This window comes from Scyliorhinus torazame, chromosome 16, assembly GCF_047496885.1.
Source record: "Scyliorhinus torazame isolate Kashiwa2021f chromosome 16, sScyTor2.1, whole genome shotgun sequence".
NCBI classification, from domain to species: domain Eukaryota; kingdom Metazoa; phylum Chordata; class Chondrichthyes; order Carcharhiniformes; family Scyliorhinidae; genus Scyliorhinus; species Scyliorhinus torazame.
Window position 1 is genome coordinate 49,691,358 of NC_092722.1, and position 20,848 is coordinate 49,712,205.

Sequence of the window (20,848 nt, forward strand, 5' to 3'; positions counted from 1 at the left end):
TAAAGCCCATTCAACTCTTCAGTGGCTAAGATACTAAATGTGCCGCTTATCTTCATCCAAGCTTCACACTCTGCCTGCATTTGTCATCTGCAAGTTTGTTGTGAAGGATTTGCTACTGGATTAAGTAAATCTCCAGCTGATGTTTGCTGTGGTCCTTAATGAAACAAAAGCCACCCACTCCCCCACCGCGCTCCCACTCCCACCCCACCCTGCAAACTGTCAGCAGGAAAGAAAATGCAGAAAGAGTCATGGTCTAAGCTACAATGGACCCCATAATCAATCATGTTTAATTGGTCTTTGCAGAACCTATTGTTCAGAATTCTGTAAAAGACATGTTGCCGCAGTTTTACTAGAACTGCGATGTTAACCTTTTGTATTCTTACTCTGCTCTACATCTTTCTAGATATATGGGCAATTACTGCCACTATGAACAAAGTGGATTTCCTAATTCTTTTCCCCCAAATTTGTTCTGGCGTCCATTAGTTGGTGAAAACAGCTCTGGGTGTGGCATGATGCGCGCATCTCTCCAAATCACATTCCTGACACATGGACATCTTGAAACTTACACACATATATCGGCTATGTGCTTTCTTTTGGAAGCAAAGCATGGGCAGGCCCGAAAATCCTACAAGTGTAGTAACAGCAGAAGGAGGAGGAATAGTTGTATCAAGTGGGCATTTGTGCTGCTGATTTCTGAAATCCAAGGGCGGAATTTTCTGGAAGTATCGGATGTCCCGACGGCAGGACCAGAATGCATTGGATGTCCACTTGGAGGCAGGCAACTGCCCACGCATGAATGCCTATTGATATTCATTGTCGAGAGGCCCAGTCAATTGTGCATCGTGACGAGCAGAAATTTGCTATCCCTGCTGTCACCTCACAGGGTCAAAGGTCTGGACGCCGTATTGAAACAGCACCTAAATGGCATCCACCCCCACCAAGCCAGCAGCATCGTTCTGCCTGTCTGAAAGGAGGATTTTGAACTTGAACTGCTGCTACCCCCTCTCCGCCTGACATCCTTGGATCCATATAGCTGCTGCCACCCCCTCCCCAACTGTTGATGCTGATCACCTGCTGTCACCCCATACAAAAGTGGGCAAATATGTCTCAGCGCCGAGAACCACAGTTGAGCAACAACTCTCTGCAGGTTCTCCGCCAGGCATTCCGGGATCGACAGGAGCTCCTGACAGCAAAGGCAGCAAGAGCCCCTCCTGCATTCTAACCAAGGGGACCTGGACAGAGATCACAGAGCAGGTGAGCAGCTGTAGTACATAAACAAAACTGGGGTCAATGTGCTCCTGTGCTCCACAAGGTGAAGTAACATGTTGCACCTTCTGCAAAGTAGCTCTCCTGAGTGCATGAAGCAATGTATATGTGTGAGTGGGGAGGTACGCCCAGCAGTAGTTTGCGTTTGAGGCCTGAGCTGCAGATGGTCTCATGAGGCCTGAATATATGGGAGCCAGTTCATGATGAGAACATTGTACCAGTTGCAGGACAGTGCTTGCAAACCAATTTACTCCTTGTCGCCAGTTTAATAAGGACATGGGAAGTCCATACTGAGTAAAATAAAGAGACATTGTTTTATTTACAATATATACGCTGCCCGGTAGACCTCTACCGGGCTCCTGTTCTAGTTGGTGCCTTACTGGCCGACCTTTTATACAAAGGTTAATAGAGTCCCCACTCCTAGAAGGGGATTTATATTTTTATCAGGTAACAAAGGACTGTTAATCAATTTACATTTTTAACTCAGAAATTCTGTATGTATCAATTGAGAGTATTTTATAATAAAAATACTATTATTATAAATTAAACTGTGTAGTCTTACTTTCAATATGTATTAGGTCCTAGACATTCATTTAGGAAGTCTTAAATGACAAGGATCCATGACCGACAGAGGTAAGGGGTTTTAGTTATGAGTGATGTATCTGAACTTCTTCCACTAGAAAGTAACTGAAATCCTGTTTAACTGTTTGAGACACAGAAAAGTAACCTCCCCTCATGAGAGCTATTCTGAGTCTGAGAGAAACAGATTTCCCTCTTTTGGTGGCTTAACATGATATAGATTAGTAAAATAGTCTCTTCGGATCCGGAATACCTAAACCGCCACAGTAGTGATAGGAAGTACTCAGAAGATTAAATTAATAAGACCCTTTTTAAGAAGGAAATTGGATAAGTGAGACCACTTGACTTTTGTTCCAATTTTTTTTATGAAGGTGATGGTTGCCTGCCTTGGGGAATGAAAACGTGTTCCATTTCAATTACTCGACAATTATCAACAAACACTCCCAGATCAGGGGCGAAATTCTCCGGAAACGGCGCGATGTCCGCCGACTGGCGCCCAAAACGGCGCAAATCAGTTGGGCATCGCGCCGCCCCAAAGGTGCGGAATGCTCCACATCTTTGGGGGCCGAGCCCCAATCTTAAGGGGCTTGGTCGGTGCCGGACGAATTTCCGCCCCGCCAGCTGGCGGAAAAGGCCTTTGATGCCCCGCCAGCTGGCGCGGAAATGACATCTCCGGGCGGCGCATGCACGGGAGCGTCAGCGGCCGCTGACGGCATTCTCGCACATGCACAGCCGATCGCGGGCCAGGCCACCGTGGGGGCACCCCCCCGGGGCCAGATCGCCCAGCGCCCCCCCCCCAGGACCCCGGAGCCCGCCCGCGCCGCCTTGTCCCGCCGGTAAGGTAGGTTGTTTAATTTACGCCGGCGGGACAGGCATTTTAGCGGCGGGACTTTGGCCCATTCGGGCCGGAGAATCGCGCGGGGGGGCCCGCCAACCGGCGCGGCGCGATTCCCGCCCCCGCCGAATCTCCGGTGCCGGAGACTTCGGCAACCGGCGGGGGCGGGATTCACGCCAGCCCCCGGCGATTCTCCGACCCGGCGGGGGGTCGGGGAATGTCACCCGGTGAAGCATTGCATTGTCAGCTCAGGGGATAAACGCTGAGTTGGATTGACTTCTACCTTTTTATGTTCTTGTTTTGAGCTGCAGCTCAATAGTCACTTTGTACTTAAAACGTACAAAGGATTTGATAAGGTAGCTACCGAGAAACTATTTTCTCTGGCGGGCAAAACAAAAGCAAGAGAACGGAATCATAATATTAGAGTTAAACCATTCAGGAAGCACTTTGTCCTACAAAAATTTGTAACATTTTGGATCACTGAAACAATGATCAGAAGTGGAACACTGCTGAATTTCCTCCTCAGCTCAATGAATGGTCATGATCTGCCAAAGATGTACAGATTAGGTGGATTGGCCATGCTAAATTGCCTCTTAGTGTCCAGGGATGTGCAGGTTAGGTGGGGTTATCTTGGGGATAGGGCGGGGTGGGTGAGAGAGTGGACCTGGGTAGAGGGGTCTTTCGGAGGGTCATGCAGATTCAATGGGCTGAATGGCCTCCTTCTGCACTGTAGGGATTCTATAATTCTACTGCTGCCATGGCCAAGATAATCTAAACCCAACAAGAACGTTTATCAATCTATCAGGGGCATGTGCTTCAATCTCATATTTATAATTGGTGGTTTAAAACTGTTCAAAGTTCTTCCAATATCAGATGTAGTCTGCTGAAACACTAAATACTGAAGCGATAAACTCATCCAATTAGATTCTTGAGAGTTACACATTAGCACTTGGAAAGGTGAAAGTGAGCCGGTTAACCTCCTGCCTCAGTAGGTTCCAGAACTATAACCCTTTGGCTGCAACATCCCAATTATTTGGATGCAGCATTTAATGTCATGTTGCTTCCATGTCCTGAAGCACTTCTCCAAAAGCATCTTGCAATCCAAATGTTGGAGAAAATGCACATTCATTTCTGCTGCAATTGATTAAGCTCTAATCGTGGTTTCTATTGCAGAAGCTGCTTTAGGAAGTGCAGAATAAAAACAGATAATGCTGCAAAAGCTCAGCAGTCCACCCACACATGAAGAGGAAAAAGAGATTAACATTTCAATTGCAGGCATTCGGCGAGCGTCCAGGAACCTAACAAAACAAAAGAAAAATAAACTTACCAACAAATCACTCTGTGAAAATATAACCCTTCCAAATTGTTTTTGTGAATGGTAGGGTTAGGTTAATCCCAAAAATTTATAGGAGCAGAAAGAGTCCACACAGCCCCTCAATCTGTTCCGCCGTTCTATGAGATCAAGACTGAACTTCTACATCAATTCCACTTTCTCACATTCCATTCTTCTAAAACCAGTGTTATCCAGGGCAAACCCATCTGCAGTAAGCGTCTGCAGCTTAAGGAGCCTCGGCTCAGAGGCATTGAGCTGGAGGCTGAACTGCGGACACTGCGACACATCAGGGAGGGAGAGAGTTACCTGAGTGCTTTGACTGCAACTGAGACAGGTAAGGACACACAGAGGGCAGGAGTGCAGAAGTGTCAGGGTTGAGATTCTTTCAGCTTGTTTGGATGAGAGAGGGGGCTGCAGGGTGGAAGAACTGACAGATAATGGCACTGTGGTAGAGGAAGCTATTCATGTGGGGCGAGCCCAAAAGAACGTAGTGGTAGTAGGGGACAGTTTGTAAGGCGGATTGACACTGTTCTCTGCAGCAAGAAGCAAGAGTCCAGACGTCTGTGTTGTCAGCCTGCTGCTGTGGTTCGGGATATCTGCTACGGCCTGGAGAGGAATTTGCAGTTGGAGGGGGAAGATCCAGAGGTTGTGGTACATGTGGGTACCAAGGATATAGGCAAGATGACGAAGGAGGTTCTGCATAGTCAGTATGAGAAGCTGGGCACCAAATTAAGAAGCAGAGGCTCAAAGATAATAATTTCTGGATTATTACTTGAGCCAGGTGCTTATTGCCATAGGGCAAATAATATTAGAGAAATGATTGAGTGGCTCAAGGACTGGTGTAGGAGAAGTGGGTTTCCATTTGTGCGCCATTGGCACCAATGCTGGGAAAATATGGCGCCTGTTCGGGTACACGAAGGGAGAATTCAGAATGTCCAAATGACCTAACAGCGTGTCATTTGGGACTGTGGGAGGAAACCGGAGCACCCGGAGGAAACCCACGCAGACACAGGGAGAACGTGCAGACGCCGCACAGACAGTGACCCAAGCCAGGAATCGAACCTGGGACCCTGGCGCTGTGAAGCAACATGCTAACCATTGTGCTATCGTGCCACCCATCGTGGCCAGTGACTTCAACCAGGCCAACCTCAAGATTGTACTACCAAAACAGATCTCCTGTCCCACCAGGGACCCCAAGATCCTTGACCACTTCTGCACAAACATCAAGGGCGCCTACCGATCTATCCCTCGACCACAAGACAGTGCTCCTTCTCCCGGTATATAAGCAGAAACGTAAGCGGGAGAATCCAGTTCAGAAGGTCGTGCAATGCTGGTCCGAGGCAACAGAAGAGCTCCTACGTGACCGCTTGGAGTCAGTGGACTAGTCCGTATTCAAGAACTCAGCGGTGAACCTAGATGAGTGTGCCACCACTGTCACAGACTTCATCAGTAAGTGTGTCGATGATTGCTTGCCAAAGAAAGTAGTTCCCCAGCAAGAAACCATGATTTAACCGGGAGGTCCACTCCCTACTGAAGTCCAGATTTAAGGCGTTCAACACAGGTGACCCTGACCTATACAAGATATCTAGGTATGATCTCTTCAAAGCCATTAGGGACACCAAGAGACAATAGCAGACTAAGCTAGAGTCATAGACTTACGGCACAGATTCTTGTCAGTTCTGGAAAGGCTTAAAGAACATAACGGGCTTCAAGGTAAAGCCGAGTAGAATCTCCAGCAAAAGCACATACCTCCCCAATGAACTCAAAGCATTCTATGCTTGTTTCGAGCAGGAAGCCAACAAACTGTTGTCAACTGCCTCAGACACACCCATACCTACTGTCACATCCTCAGAAGTCGGATCGGCCTTCTTGAAAGTGAACCCACAAAAATCAACGGGTCCTTACAGAGACCCTGGTCGTGCGCTCAGATCCTGCACAGACCAACTGGCGGGTGTGATAGCGAGCATCTCCAACCTCTCCCTACTCCGTTCTGAAATTCCCAGCTGCTTCAAGAAGGCCACCATCATACCAGTGCCAAAGAAGAACCAGGCAACGTGCCTTAATGACTACCATCCAGTGGCCTTGATATCTATCATTATGAAGTGCTTAGAGAGGTTGGTCATGAGACATACCAACTCCATACTTCCAGAATACTTTGATCCACTGCAATTCGCACTCCGCCACAATCGGTCCACAGCAGACGCTATCTCCCTGGCCCAACACTCATCCCTGGAGCATCTCAACAACAAGGACTCCTACATCAGACTCCTATGCATTGACTACAGCTCCACCTTCAACACCATAATCCCAGCCAAGCTCATATCCAAACTCCAAAACCTAGGACTTGGCTCCACCCTCTGCAACTGGATCCTCAATTTCCTGGCCCCATAGACCACAATCAGTAAGGATAAACAATGACACCTCTTCCACGATAATTCTGAATACTGGGGCCCCGCAAGGCTGCGCACTTAGCCCCTACTATACTCCCTATACACACACGACTGTGTGGCAAAATTTGGTTTGTCTGCATCAATGGTGTCGAGGTGGAGATGGTTGACAGCTTCAAATTCCTAGGTGTACACATCATCAACAATCTGGCCTGGTCCACCCATGTCGACACTATGACCAAGAAAGCACAATAGCGCCTATACTTCCTCAGGAAACTCGGCGCATCCACATTGACCCTTACCAATTTTTACAGATGCACCATAGAAAACATCCTATCTGGCTGCATCACAACTTGGTATGACAACTGCTTGGCCCAAGACGGTAAGAAACTAAATGATAAAGGCAATAAGTAACCTTTGGGAGTGATGTACAGGCCCCTTAATTGTAACTACTTGATAGTACAGAGTAAAAAAGAAAAAATAATGGGAGCTTGTCAGAAAGTATAGCGACAATCATGGGGGAATTTAATCTACATATAGATTGGGAAAATCAGATGGGCAAAGGTAACATAAATGAGGTGTTCGTAGAATATTTATGGGATAGATTCTTAGAACAGCATCATTCTGGAACCAACCAGGGAGCAGGCTACATTAGACCTGTTATTGAGCAATGAGATAGGATTAATTGATAAACTCAGTGAAGGCACTGTAGGTAGCAGTGATCATAATATGAAGAGTACATCCAATACTAGTATTTTAAACTTAAATAAGGATAATTATGAGGGCATGAAAGCATATCTAGCTAACGTGAACTGGCAAATATGCTTAAGGAATAGATCAATAGCGGCTCAGTGGCAGACATTTGAAAGGATGTTTCAGAATACCTAGATACATTCTAATGAGAAGGAAACGTTCCAGGCGTAGAGCCCATCATCCATCATTAAATAAAGAAGTTAAAAGCAGGATTTCGGGTGGCGGCCATGGAGTGAGTGGCCGTACATTTGGTAGCTCCCGCTCAAGGTGGGATTTTTCAGTCCTTTCCCCATCTGAGGGATGGAAGTTTGGATAGAAAGAGGTGTAGGAGTGCCAGGAGAAGGTATAACTCCTCTTGTGTGGCTGGTGGATGGATGCACGAACTAGGAGTGGGTCGAGCAGAAGGCAGCTGTTGGAGCAGGAGAATCTTTGTGTACCACAGGTTAAGGTGGCGGAGGGCAAAAGGCCTGTTCTGCCCGCCCAGTGGTCAATGGACTAGCTAGTGGAGTTTTTAAATGAGAAGTTCAGCCAGCGGAGAAGGGAAGGCCTGGAGGGCCTGACCAAGGTGGTAGACCCGCTCAAAGCAGAGAATGACCGAGTGGAGCAGAGGCTAGAGTCCCACAGCCAGGCGATCCAGAAAGTGGAAGAGGCAGTAGGGGAGCACGAGGAGCAGCTCGCCTCGTTGGTGGACGAGGTGGGGGTGATGCGGGAGACCCAAAAGAGGCTGAAGGAGAAGGCGGAGGAGCTGGATAATCGCTGCAGAAGGCAAAATTTGAGGATCGTGGCAATGCCTGAAGGGCAGCTGGAGAAGCTGATGGGGAAGGGGCCTTTCACCAACCTCCAGAGATCAACTGAGCGCATAGAGTGCTGATGAGAAGGCCCCAGGCGGGTGAGTCGCCAAGAGCGATGGAGGTACAGTTTCACCGCTTCTTGGACAAAGAGAAGATTGTTTGGTGGGCGAGGCAGATGAGGAAGTGCACCTGGGAGGTGAAGAAGCTGAGGGTGTATCAAGACCTGGGTGCAGAATTGGTGAAGAGGAGGGCCAGGTTTAATCGGATCATGGCTGCCTTCTTCAAGAAGGGGGAGAAGCTTGGAGTGCTGTTCCTGGCCCACTTCTGGGTGACTTTACAGAATCGGAAAATACTATTTTAGTACGCCAGAGGAGGCGATGGGGTTTTTGAGGGTCAATGGACTGGCCGGAGAAGGAGAACACTGAACTTTTGAGGAGGTGTTTCTTTTGGTTGTTTTGTAAAACCTTTTCTCCTTTGAAATGTTTTGTGGGTTTGGTGGCTGGGTGCTTGGGACACATCAAGGGTGAATGTACCTTTATTCTGTTCCTTTGTTTCTTGGGGGAGTGTGGACAGGGGAGGGAAATCAGGGGGAGTTGGAGGTTTGGAGGCCTTGGGCGGGGGCTGCCAGGCTAGCTGGGAGGGCTAGTTAACAGGAGCACAGTGGGGGCTGATCAAGAGGCTGTTACGGGGAGGGGGATGGGGCTGTTGTTTTGTTTTGGGGGAAGGGGGTGGGGTGCTGACAAGGGTGTGGTTGTTGTGGTGCAGTTGGAAAGGGAGTGGTGACGGTGGACATCCGAGGGTGGGCCTGGAGGGTGACACAGGCAGGGGGCTGGCAGGGATATGGTTGATCGGCAGGGGAGGGGTTGGGACTGAGTGGGCCAGTCAAACGGTCACATGTGTTGGCACACCTGAGGAGTCTGAAGGCGGATGTGGCTTTTCGACAAGAGATGCATTTAAATATTGGGGATCAGACAAGGCTGAGGAAAGGATGGGAAGGGCAGGTGTTCCATGCGGGACTGAGCATGAAGACGAGAGTGGTGGCAGTGCTGGTGAATAAGCAGATGGCGTTCGAGGTGGGAAACATTGTGGCAGATTCGGGGAGGAGGTTTGTGATGGTTAGTGGGAAGCTGGAGGGGATGCCGGTAAACGCTTATGCCCCAAATTGGGATGATGTGGAATTTATGAGGCGGGTGCTGGGGAAGATTCTTGACCTGGACTTGCACCGGTTGATCACGAGGGAGGATTTCATCATGGTCATCGATCCAAGTTTGGGCTGGTCGAGCCCAAAGTCAGCGAAGGTGTCAACGGGGCAAAGGAGCTGATGGAGTTTATGGAGCGTATGGGGGGGGGGGGGGTGATCCCATGGAGGTTTGGGTGTAGAGGGCGACGGAATTTTCATACTTTTCCTATGCGCACCTCCTGGATTGACCTTTTTGCAATGGACAAGGCGTTGTTGGCAAGGGTGGTCGATTCAGAGTATTCGGCGATTGTGGTCTCAGACCACGCGCTGCACTGGGTGGATTTGACACGGGGGGGGGGGGGGTGGCAGTGGTCGCATTGGAGGCTGGATGTGAGGCTGTTGGCAGATGAGGAGGTGTGCGAGCGACTGAGGGCCGCCATTCGGGGGTACGTGGAGCTGAACGACACGGTGGAGGTCATGGCCGCCACGCTGTGGGAGGCACTCAAGGGGTGTTTATCTCGATTCGGGCACATAGGAAGAAGACGGAGTGGGCAGAGGCGGCAAGGTTGGTGGAAGAGATTTTGAGGGTGGACAGGAGGCAATCAGAGGCCACAGAGGCAGGTTTGTTGAGGGAGAGGCAGAGGCTCCAGGTGGAGTTTGGATTGGTATCTACGGGGAAGGTGGTATGGCAGTTGTGGACGGCCGGGGGGAAATATATGAGAAGGCGAGTAGGATACTGGCCCATCAGCTGAGGAAACAAGAGGCAGCGAGGTAGATTAGTAAAGTGAAGAACAGGACGGGTAGGGTAATGATGAACCCGGTGGAGGTGAATGGGGTGTTTGAGGAATTTGACAAGAGGTTGTATGAGTGGGAGCCCCTGACCAGGGGGGTGGAGGGAATGTGGCGGTTCCTGGGTGGGTTGGAGTTTCCCAGGGTGGATGAGGAGTTGGTGCAAGATTTGGGCCCCTTTTGGGTTGAGAGAGGTGATGGAGAGTATGGGGGCGATGCGGGCAGGGAAGGCACCGGGCCCGAATGGGTTTCTGGTTGAGCTTCATAACAAATTTGGGGGGGGACCTGGGCCGTTGCTGGTGACGGCACACAATGAGGCTAGGGAAAGGGGGCAACTCCCCCCTACACTATTGCAGGCATCTATCTCCCTGATATTGAAAAAAGATGAGGATCCGGAGCAGTGTGGATCATACCGCCCGATATCGTTGTTGAATGTGGATGCAAAGTTGTTTGGGATGTTTTGGGTTGCACCGTGGGACAAGGCAGGGGTGTCCGCTCTGCCCATTGCTTTTTGCCTTGGCTGTAGAGCCATTGGCAATGGCTCTTAGAGCATCGAGGGACTGTACGGGGGGGGTGGGGGGGGGGGGGGGGGGGGCGTCGAGCACAGGGTTTCGTTGTACGCCTACGACCTGTTGTTATTTATTTCAGACACATTGGGGGGCATTGGCAGCATTATGCGGATTTTGAAGGATTTCGGTCAGTTCTCCCGATATAAGTTGAATGTGGGATTCCCGATTGAGACCCGTGGCCAGGATAGGAGGGTGGGGGTCTGCCGTTCAAGGTAATGGGGGAAGAGCTTTAGATACTTGGGCATCCAGGTTACGTGGGGCTGGTCGCAGCTACATAAGTTATGTTTGACTCGGCTTGTGGAGCAGATAAAGGGGGATTTTAAGAGGTGGGATGTGCTGCCACTATCATGGGGGGACGGGTACAGACAGCAAAGATGACGATGCTGCCAAGGTTCCTGTTTATGTTTCAGAACCTTCCGATCTTTGTCCCAAAGCCATTTTTTAAGAAGGTTAATGTGTTGATCTCGGGTTTGCATGGGCCTAAAGATCTCATTTATTGAACAACGCTACATTGATTTACAAATGCCTAACTTGTGTGTATAATGTTTATTTACAATGTGGGTTTGAAGGTTGTATAAAAAAGGTTAACAGGAGTGGAATGTTGTGTTTGTGATGTCTGTCTCTTTAAGACAGCAAATCAATAGAGGGTCACCTGGCTTAAGAGACCAATGGGAATCGAGAGTGTGTGTGATCACCCTGGAGGGTGGAGTCCTCTCTTGGGCAGAATATATCTAGGAGCCATGAAATAAGCATGTAAGGACTTTGAGCTGTGCTCGAAGGCAGATCAGTGCTGCAAAATCTCCTGCACCAAGTTACTTTTTATTAATAAATACCTTCTTGTTCCTAACAAAGTCTCAAGTCTCTTGACCATGCCTGAAGGTGCGACACTATATAGCAACAGGCCAGTTAACCTAACATCTGTCATGGGGAAAATGTTAGAAGCCATTATTCAAGGTGTTTAGAAGGGCATTTGGAAAAGTTTAAGGCAATCAGGCAGTGTCAACACAGTTTTGTGAAAGAGCAATCATGTTTTTTTTTAAATTTTGAGTACCCAATTCTTTTTTTCCAATTAAGGGGCAATTTAGCGTGGCCAATCCACCGAGCCTGCACATCTTTTGGGTTGTGGGGGCGAAGCCCATGCAAACACGGGGAGAATGTGCAAACTCCACATGGACAGTGACCCAGAGCTGGGATTGAACCTGGGACCTCTGCGCCCTGAGGCAGCAGGGCTAACCCATTGCGCCACCGTGCTGCCCTTAAGGGCAATCAATTTTTACCAATTCATTGGAGTTCTTTGAAGGGGTCACGCCTGCTGTGGATAAAGGAGAACTGGTCGATGTATTGTACTTAGATATCCAGAAGGTATTCGATAAGGTTCCACATCAAAGGTTATTGTGGAAAACAAAAGCTCATAGTTTAGGAGGTAACATATTGATATGGATTGAAAATTGGTTAGCCAGCAGGAAACAGAGTTGGCATCAATGGGTCATTTTCTGGTTGGCAGGATGTGATGAGAGGTGTACCACAGGGATCAGTACTGGGCCTCAACTTTTTACATTTATGTAAATAACTTGGATGAGGGTTTGAAGGTATGATTGTTAAATTTTCTGATGACACAAATATAGGTAGGAAAATAAACTGTGACGACGACATAGATAGGTTTAGTAATGGGCAAAGATCTGGCAAATGGTGTATAATGTGAATAAGTGCATAATTGTCCATTGGCAGGAATAATAAAGAAGAAGCTTATTACCTAAATGGTGAGAGAAGGCAGAGCTCTGAGGTGCAGAGGGATCTGGGTGCCCTCCTGCATGAATCACAAAAGACTGGTATACAGGTACAGAAAATAATTAAGAAAGCTAATAAAATGTCATTGTTTATTTTGAGGGGAATTGATTACAAATGTAGGGAGGTGATGCTCCAGTTGAACAGGACATTGGTGAGACTACATCCAAAACATTATGTCCTGTGTTGGTCTCCTTATTTAAGGAAAGATGTAAGTGTGTTAGAAGTAGTTCAGAGTAGGTTTACTAGACTAACAGCAAGATTGGGCAGGTTGTCTTATGAGGAGAGGTTGGAGAGGTTAGGTTTGTATCCACTTGAGTTTAGGGGAGTAAGAGGCAACTTGATCAAACCCTTTAAAATCCTAAGGGGTATTGACAGGGTGGATGTGGTGAGGATGTTTCCTCTTGTTGGAGAATCCTGAACTAGGGATCATGTTTTTTAAAATAAATTTAGAGTACGCAATTTATTTTTTCCAATTAAGGGGCAATTTAACGTGGCCAATCCACCTACCCTGCACATCTTTGGGTTGTGGGGATGAAACCCACGCAAACATGGGGAGAATGTGCAAACTCCACACGGACAGTGACCCAGAGTCAGGATCGAACCTGGGACCTCGGTGCAGTGAGGCAGCAGTGCTAACCGCTGCGCCACCGTGTGCCCCAGGATCATGTTTCACAATAAGGGGTCGCCCATTTAAGACAGAGATGGGGAGAATTTTTTTCCGTCAGAGGTTCATGAGTCTCTGGAACTCTATCACTCAAAAGGTAGCGGAAGCAGAATTTTTGAATGTTTTTAAGACAGCGCTAGATATATGCTTGATTAACAAGGGGGTGAAAGGTTATCAGGATTAGGCAGGAATATGGAGTTGAGGTTACAATCTGATCAGTAATGATTGTATTGAATGGCAGAGCAGGCTTGAGTGGCCTACTCCTGCTCCGTATTCCCATGTATGTAAAACCCCAGAGGTTATAGGAGCATTCTTCTCACAGGATAATCCGAAAATTAATATAGGTCATTGTCGTCACACACCTGTACTGCAGTGAGATCTGGACTGTGCACCAGCGACACATAAGAGTGCTAAAAACATTCCACCAGCAAAGCCTCCGCCGCTTCCTCTGGATTCAATAGAAGAACCATTAAGCAAACACTGGAGTCCTTCTTGAAACCAGCTCCACAAGCATTCAAGCAAAACTCCTGCAAAATCAGTCTCAATGGACACGACACTGTCTTGATGGTTGTAAAGTGTCTCCCCTGCCAGGTCCTATTTTCCCAACTTTCAAATGGCCAACATTCCAGGTAAGGACAGAAAGAAAAACACATCAAAAGCTCCCCTTGAAGTGCAGTAGCATTGCTAATAATAACTGGAAGGAGCTTGCTACCAACTGTTCAGGATGGCACCAACTTGACCATCAAGCTGCATCATAGTTGGAGTCACAACGTTTTCATGATGAGGTAGAATGACAGCAGAGAAGGAGGAAAGAAAAGAATGCAAATGTCGTACTCTGGATCCCACGACCTTAAAGGACATCCTGCCCCATGTACCCCAAGGTCTGCAGGCCAAGAATGGGTCTGTTCAGTCACATGAAGACCCATAGCAGAGACTTGTGACCCTGAGCAGATATCATCCTCGAATTAAGGGACAGCCACTGCTGCCAACATTCCTTTCTTTGGTACAGAGAACAAAACTGTACACAGTACACCAGGTACAGCCTAACCAAAGCCCTATGTTATTGCAGCAAAACTTCCATACTTATACTCCATGCCTAAGCACTAAGGTGCTATGTACCTTCCCAATTATTTGCTTTACCTGTCTGTTAATTTACTGTGATTCCTGTACAAAGGACTCCCAAATACCACTGAAAGTGAAAATTTACTAATCTCCCACTTCTTTATTCTGCTTTTCCATTCTTCCTACAAAAGTAGATAATGTCGTGCTTCCTCACGTTATACTCCATCTCTTGCCTAATCACTTAATTAGTCCTTTTCCTTTTGCAGTCTCTTTACATTCTTCCCACAGCTTATCTTGCCACCTAGCTTTGTATCGTCAGCAAACTTTGTGATATATTGCACTATGAGTCCTTGATATTGATTGTAAAAATCCGAGGCCTTAAGCACTGATTTTTGCAGCGCTCCACTAGTTACAGCCTAGCGTAAAAATGAACCGTTTACTTGGGTTTTCCAAGTGTCCTTGCCATGTTACAAAGTCCTTAATAATAGATTCTAACATTTTCCTTACTTCTGATATCTGGCTGGCTAGCCCATAGTGCTCTGTTTTTCTCTCTTCCTCCTTTCTTGAACAGCATGATTGCTACCTTCAAATTCACAAGGTCTGTTCTAGTGTCTAAGGAATTCTGGAAAATCAATAACATGAAACGGAGTTAACACATAAGAGCATATGGAATGGGTCAGTCAGAGAAATAGACTCAGTCAGGGTATTGGAGGCTAAGACTCCAAAATTAAATAATTTATACCTAAGTGGAGACAATTTGAGGTTTCTTGTAGATGGATGAACTATGCTGAAAATGGGCAAAAAGATATTCTTCAGCTTTAAACTAATAGCGCGGAATCTCATCCATGGCAATGACCCATAGCAGGAATGGAGGCACAGAGTTAGACGGAGGAGCATTTGTGCCAAAGGTTGTGATTTTCATATCTTCATACTCTTCCCTCAGAGAATGTGAAATGGTGGAAAGGTTCATAGGTTAATCAACAGTCTGGCAGGTCATGCTATGAACAGTCCTTATCCTAGCCGACAGCAAGGCTTGTCTTTTGTTAGAAAAGTGTTAGGAGTTGCGAAAACGATTACAGTGAAGGGGATAATGCCCGTGTCATGATATACACATTAGCATATCATGGTGCAATCACACATACACTGATGGACAGGTAGTTGGACCAACCAACACACACACAACATCGCAGCCAATCACCAGTGAGAGCACACGCACTATAAAACAGGGAACACCACAGTTCCCGCTCATTCCACCAGGAGATAGCTCAGAGCACAGAGCTCACAGCGTGCCACTCAGACATACACCATGTGCTGAGTGCCTCACCAAGATAGTGATAGGGCTGGGTGCACAGGTTAGCTGGTGAAGCACGAACCTCAGCCAGCAGTTAGTCGATGTTATTGTTTAAGACAATAAAACAGAGTTGTACCATCTACAGCCGTGTTGGATCATTTGTGCATCGGAACCCCCAGCACGACAGCCTGCACCCATCAGGTGCCCTAATTCCCACTCGCTGCCAATGCATAATTCAGAGCTGGTCACCTCAAACTGGAAATGTTTGACGAAGAGGCTGTCAAGTTAATACTTAGCCAAAGGATTGCTTCTCAGTCACTGGTGAAGAGGAAGCATGCTGGAATTGCACACTTCACTTGTAATGAATAACAATTAAATGAACCAATACATTTTAAATAGGTGGGTTTTGTGAGGACCATGAAGAATCCAGCACGAGTTTTAAGGATACAAAGAAATAACATTTATTTACAATAACATATATATACAACAGCAGCAGCAGCAACTTCACTTGCTGCTCACTCCTTCCTGGCTGGTTCCAAACTGGCCAGCTTTATTTATACAGGGAGTCTGCTCATGGTTTCTCCGCCCCCCTCATTGTGGAAGCTCATACTCCCACAGGATTGTGGGATTGTCATTAGTCCCCAGCCAATGGTAAGCAGGCAGGTTATAACAGTGGGATTTGGGGAAAATGAGCAAGGAGAATATTTTTTAAGAATTAGTATATACAGAACTTGGTGGTTTAAGAAAAAAGAGCAGTCTGCATTTATATGCCGCCTTTCGCACTCTCAGGATGTCCCAAAGCACTTTAGGGCCAATTAATGTGTTTGAAATATGGCCAACCACATACAGTGTAGTATTGAACCACACCGATTAGGAAGTCCCAAAGTTGATCTCCAGGATTATGCCAGGTTGAGTTAGCTGATCTCGGCTAGGTGGTCGAGCACTATATTTGCTCTTAGTGCCTGGGGCTGGAGAGGAGAGGTATTTCTGGAAAGTATGTAAAGCAATAAGCGCAGAGTAGGATCATACCTGCCTTTACTCTGTCTGAACTCACACAAATTAACGTGAGGTAGCGAAAGCCTAGTGGGAGTTGTGGAACTGCAGACCCGCATAAAGCTGGGCCTACAGGAGAGGGAACTTGAACAAAGAAACTGAAAAATGATAAATGCAGGGACAGGCATAATCAGGGACACAGAGCAGATGGGATGAGAAGAAGGCAGGAGAAGGTTCGTATGGAGCATAACACCAGCACATAGGCCGGTTGGGTTGATTGGCCTCAATGCTATATTGTACTAATACTGCGTGACTCATTGCCCTCCCCTTTGTGATAAAGTTTGTGTCAGAAGTTTCTAAACTGTGTCTGCACGCTTCAGGGGCAAGGCACAAGATTTTCTAATTTCTGTTCATCTGTTTGGTATAATGCACATTGCATTAGGGTCATGAGAATTTTGTATCCGAAAAGTTTCTGTATTTATTGACTAACTGGCACCTTGGGCGTCATTCTCCGACTCCCCGCCGGGTGGGAGAATGGCCGTTGGCCGCCGTGAATCCCGCCCCCACCCCCGCCGAAGTCTCCGGTACCGGAGATTGGGCGGGGGCGGGAATCGGGCCGCGCCGGTTGGCGGGACCCCCCGCTGGATTCTCCGGCCCGGATGGGCCGAAGTTCCGCCCAGAAATTGCCTGTCCCGCCGGCGTAAATCAAAGCTGGTATTTACCGGCGGGACCAGGCGGCGTGGGCGGGCTCCGGGGTCCTGGGGGGTTGTGCGAGGCGATCTGACCCCGGGGGGTGCCCCCACGGTGGCCTGGCCCGCGATCGGGGCCCACCGATCCGCGGGCGGGCCTGTGCCGTGGGGGCACTCTTTCCCTTCCGCCTCCGCCACGGCCTCCACCATGGCGGAGGCGGAAGAGACTTTCCCCACTGCGCATGCGCGGGAAACTGACAGCGGCCGATGACGCTCCCGCGCATGCGCCGGGAAACTGACAGCGGCCGCTGACGCTCCCGCGCATGCGCCGCATTTCCGCGGCAGCTGGCGGGGCAACAAACGCCATTTCCGCCAGCTGGCAGGGCGGAAATCCCTCAGGTGTCGGCCTAGCCCCTCAATGTTGGGGCTAGGCCGCCAAAGATGCGGAGCATTCCGCACCTTTGGGCCGGCGCGATGCCCGATTGATTGGCGCCGTCTTTGGCGCCAGTCAGCGGACATCGCGCCGTTGGGGGAGTATTTCGCCCCTTATTTCTAATACTGAATATAGATTTTGTTTTAATTCTGCAATACAGCTCTGTCTTGTTTTGGGTGACTGACACTATAGAGGGGCTGGTTTAGCACACTGGGCTAAATTGCTGGCTTTTAAAGCAAACCAAGGCAGGCCAGCAGCATGGTTCAATTCCTGTACCAGCCTCCCTGAACAGGCGCCGGAATGTGGCGACTAGGGGCTTTTAACAGTAACTTCATTGAAGCCTACTTGTGACAATAAGCGATTTTCATTTTATTTTCATATATTCTTTCAGAAAGTGGAACTCTTATGGTATTGAAAGGAAATTTCCCATGCAGAAATATTTGCAATGCCATCACTACTGTGTTCGAAATGTAAAGCTGGCCTTAACTCCAGATGCTCTTCACAGAAATTTATCAGCTGCTAATATATTACGCAGCATACAATAGTTATTTGTTATTTACATTGTCAGCATTATTTATTTCCCCAAAAGTACTGTACATCATTTGAAGTTGAGTCTTGGGGCCCTTCTACGCCCAGTAGATGGAACCGGCTTGTGTCTGCTGCTGAGAATTCCTTGACCAAGGCACCAATCTGAGGCAGAAAGGATCAATTTGTCAGCCCTTGTGTCATTAGCTGGTCTGAACCTGCCCTATAATAAAAAGGCTTTAGCATTGTTATCTGTCTCTGCATAATGACCTGCCAACTAGGTGCTGAGTTGGCCAGATTACTATCCTGTGATTTTTGCTCTTTTGAAAAATTAAATTTGATGCAACTTCTATTGATTCTTGAGCTTGGGCTTGAAATTTGTATTAAATTTAATGGAGAATGTGCTTCACCTGAATTGCACGATGCATTTTTCATAACGTAATGACACAAAATAGTTCAGCTTCCTACAGAAACTGAATTATCTGCAGAATTGCGAGCTAGTTTGAGGCTGCTTACCAAGTTCCAACCCATATCACTGCGTGTAGAATCATAGAATGTACAGTGCAGAAGGAGGCCATTCAGCCCATCGAGTCTGCACTGGCCCTTGGAAAAGGGCACCCTATCCCCATAACCCACCCAACCCTTTTGGACACTAAGGGTAATTTAGCAAGTCCAATCCACCTAACCTGCACATCTTTGGACTGTGGGAGGAATCCAGAGCACCCGGAGGAAACCCATGCACACACGGGGAGAACATGCAGAGTCCACACAGACAGTGACCCAAGCCGGGAATCGAACCTAGGACCTTGGAGCTGTGAAGCAACTGTGCTAACCACTATGCTACCGTGCTGTGCCAGCTGCAGGGCTGGTCACCAGCTCTCGGCTTTAATATCACCACATTCATGTACTTACTTGTATAAATAATAACAGGAAAACAGGTAATGCTGGAAATAACACAGCAGATCCAATGCTTCCAATAGATTATTTCAGATTTCCAGCATTTGAAGGTTTTATTATTAGCATTAATGGCGACATCTCCTATGAAGCTGGGACATAAATTCTGAAAATATGCAGCACACTAAATGAGGCGAAAGGAAGCGTTCTCAGCAGTGTTGAGTAATGAATGTTTCTTTGCCAATTTTCTCCTTAGCGTTCACTCAAGCTGAGATACAGTTCTACAGGGATCAGCAGCCACAGTGCCCTTCAAGAGAATTGTTTCTGAAGCATGTGTCCAATTACTGAGTATCGACTGGCTATTTGACCATAGAGTCAAACCTTTTGGCTGATGTCAGTGGTGCACTTACCATTATGACCAATTTGTTAAGACGTCCTATAGGTCAGGTAAATCTCCGGCATTGCTAGAAAATAGGAACATAGGACGTGGAGCAGGAGTAGGCCATTCGGCTCGACAAGTCTGCTCCGCCTTTCAATAAGATCATTGCTGATCCGGTTACGGTCTTAATTCTAGAAGCGCAAATATGTAGGGAACCATTTTCTCTTCAAACGGTTTATAACTAACTGCAAGGTGCAGCAATCGGTAGTTGAAAAAACAGATATGTTGTTGTACACCAACACACACCCGTGCGTACAGAAATCGTGACTGCCCCATAGCCCTTACAGAGCACTAGTCTGCGAATTGAACATATTTGGAAGCTTTAGAGATTTGAGATAAAATGGGGATTAAAATCGGTCTCTGTACACGGGGAGATCATTCACGGTGACCCACTCAAAATTGCTCCAACCTTTGGAAAAGCTTATGTGGAGTTATGTACTTCTGAAGTTCACCCAGCAGAGAGGGAATTTTGTCTGTCTCCTTTGAATAAATCAAATTTCAATTTGCTAATATGAATGGAGGTTTGATAGAAAAAACAATGGTACTTGAAGAGATGATTTGAGTTATTAACATTCTTTCACTGTTAATGTTCTTAACCTGTAATGGTTTCAGCAGGATTTTATAAATACAGACTGAATACCCGAATGATTCCAGTGCTGTTGCATGCGCTTGTTAAAGTGAGATTACAGGCTCGCCGACTCCCAATGAATTAATTTTAAAATCCTTACCTTGACCTTTACATTTCTCAAAGCCCCATTCCCAATCCTATCCCTGTAATTTCCACCAACTTCCCACAAATTGCTTTGCCCCCATCGGGCAGATCGAGACTTCAGCCGTTTTGTGCTCCTCTCTGGACTTGACTTCCTAAGCCTTAGCTGTGTTTTTTTTTTAAACTCTCCCATCTCCTTTCAAATCTCTTCAACGAAAGGCCTCGCTCAGGAGTTATGGAGCTTGGGGTGTCGAGGGGTCAAATCAGGAGGGGGCCAGGTAGAAGGGGGTTAGCTGGGGAGTGGTGATGGTGGGCGCAGGGAGTGCGACTGGGTCCTGAAAGGTGGTAACGGGAGGAGTTCACATTCGGGTTCACTTTGTGTATGTCATATCCAAGAAGAAATGTTGCGAAAACAAGCGAAAGGAGGAAGTGCTATTTCCTGTCTTCGGTGAACTTAAACTTTGATGCAAATGATTACCTTGCGCATAAATCATAAAAAATATCTCTTAATTTAGCAATTTAACAATACACTGGAAACTATTAAAAAAAGCTGAGGAAAGTCAGTGGCATGAATGAAAACACGAGTATAAATCTTTCTTGCATCTTTTCTGTGTAACATTGCCATCCACAGGAAATATAGTCAAACTGCAGCAACAATGCAAATAATTTTGGCTTAAACAAGAGTGATTAAGAGGTGATCCAATAGGAAAGGAAAATAGTTGCATTTTTATAATGTCTTTCATGAATTCAGGGCATCCCAAAGCCCAGCCATTGGAATTGTAGACATATAAGGCGGTGAAGGGTATTGAGGAAGGAAATCTGGAACACTACCTCAAACTAACTGGTAACATTTTAAGGCAAGGTACGCAAGTTAAAGTT

At 47.2% G+C, this 20,848-nt stretch overlaps 1 long non-coding RNA gene across 1 annotated transcript; it reads right to left on the reverse strand.

The window, feature by feature from the left end:
- Positions 1-3,932: 3,932 nt before the first annotated feature.
- LOC140392364 (uncharacterized) lies at positions 3,933-20,239 on the reverse strand. Its single transcript, XR_011935308.1, has 3 exons — positions 19,989-20,239; positions 14,504-14,618; positions 3,933-3,978 (listed from the first exon to the last, which is right to left on the reverse strand). It is a non-coding gene; the product is annotated as an uncharacterized lncRNA (long non-coding RNA).
- Positions 20,240-20,848: the final 609 nt, after the last annotated feature.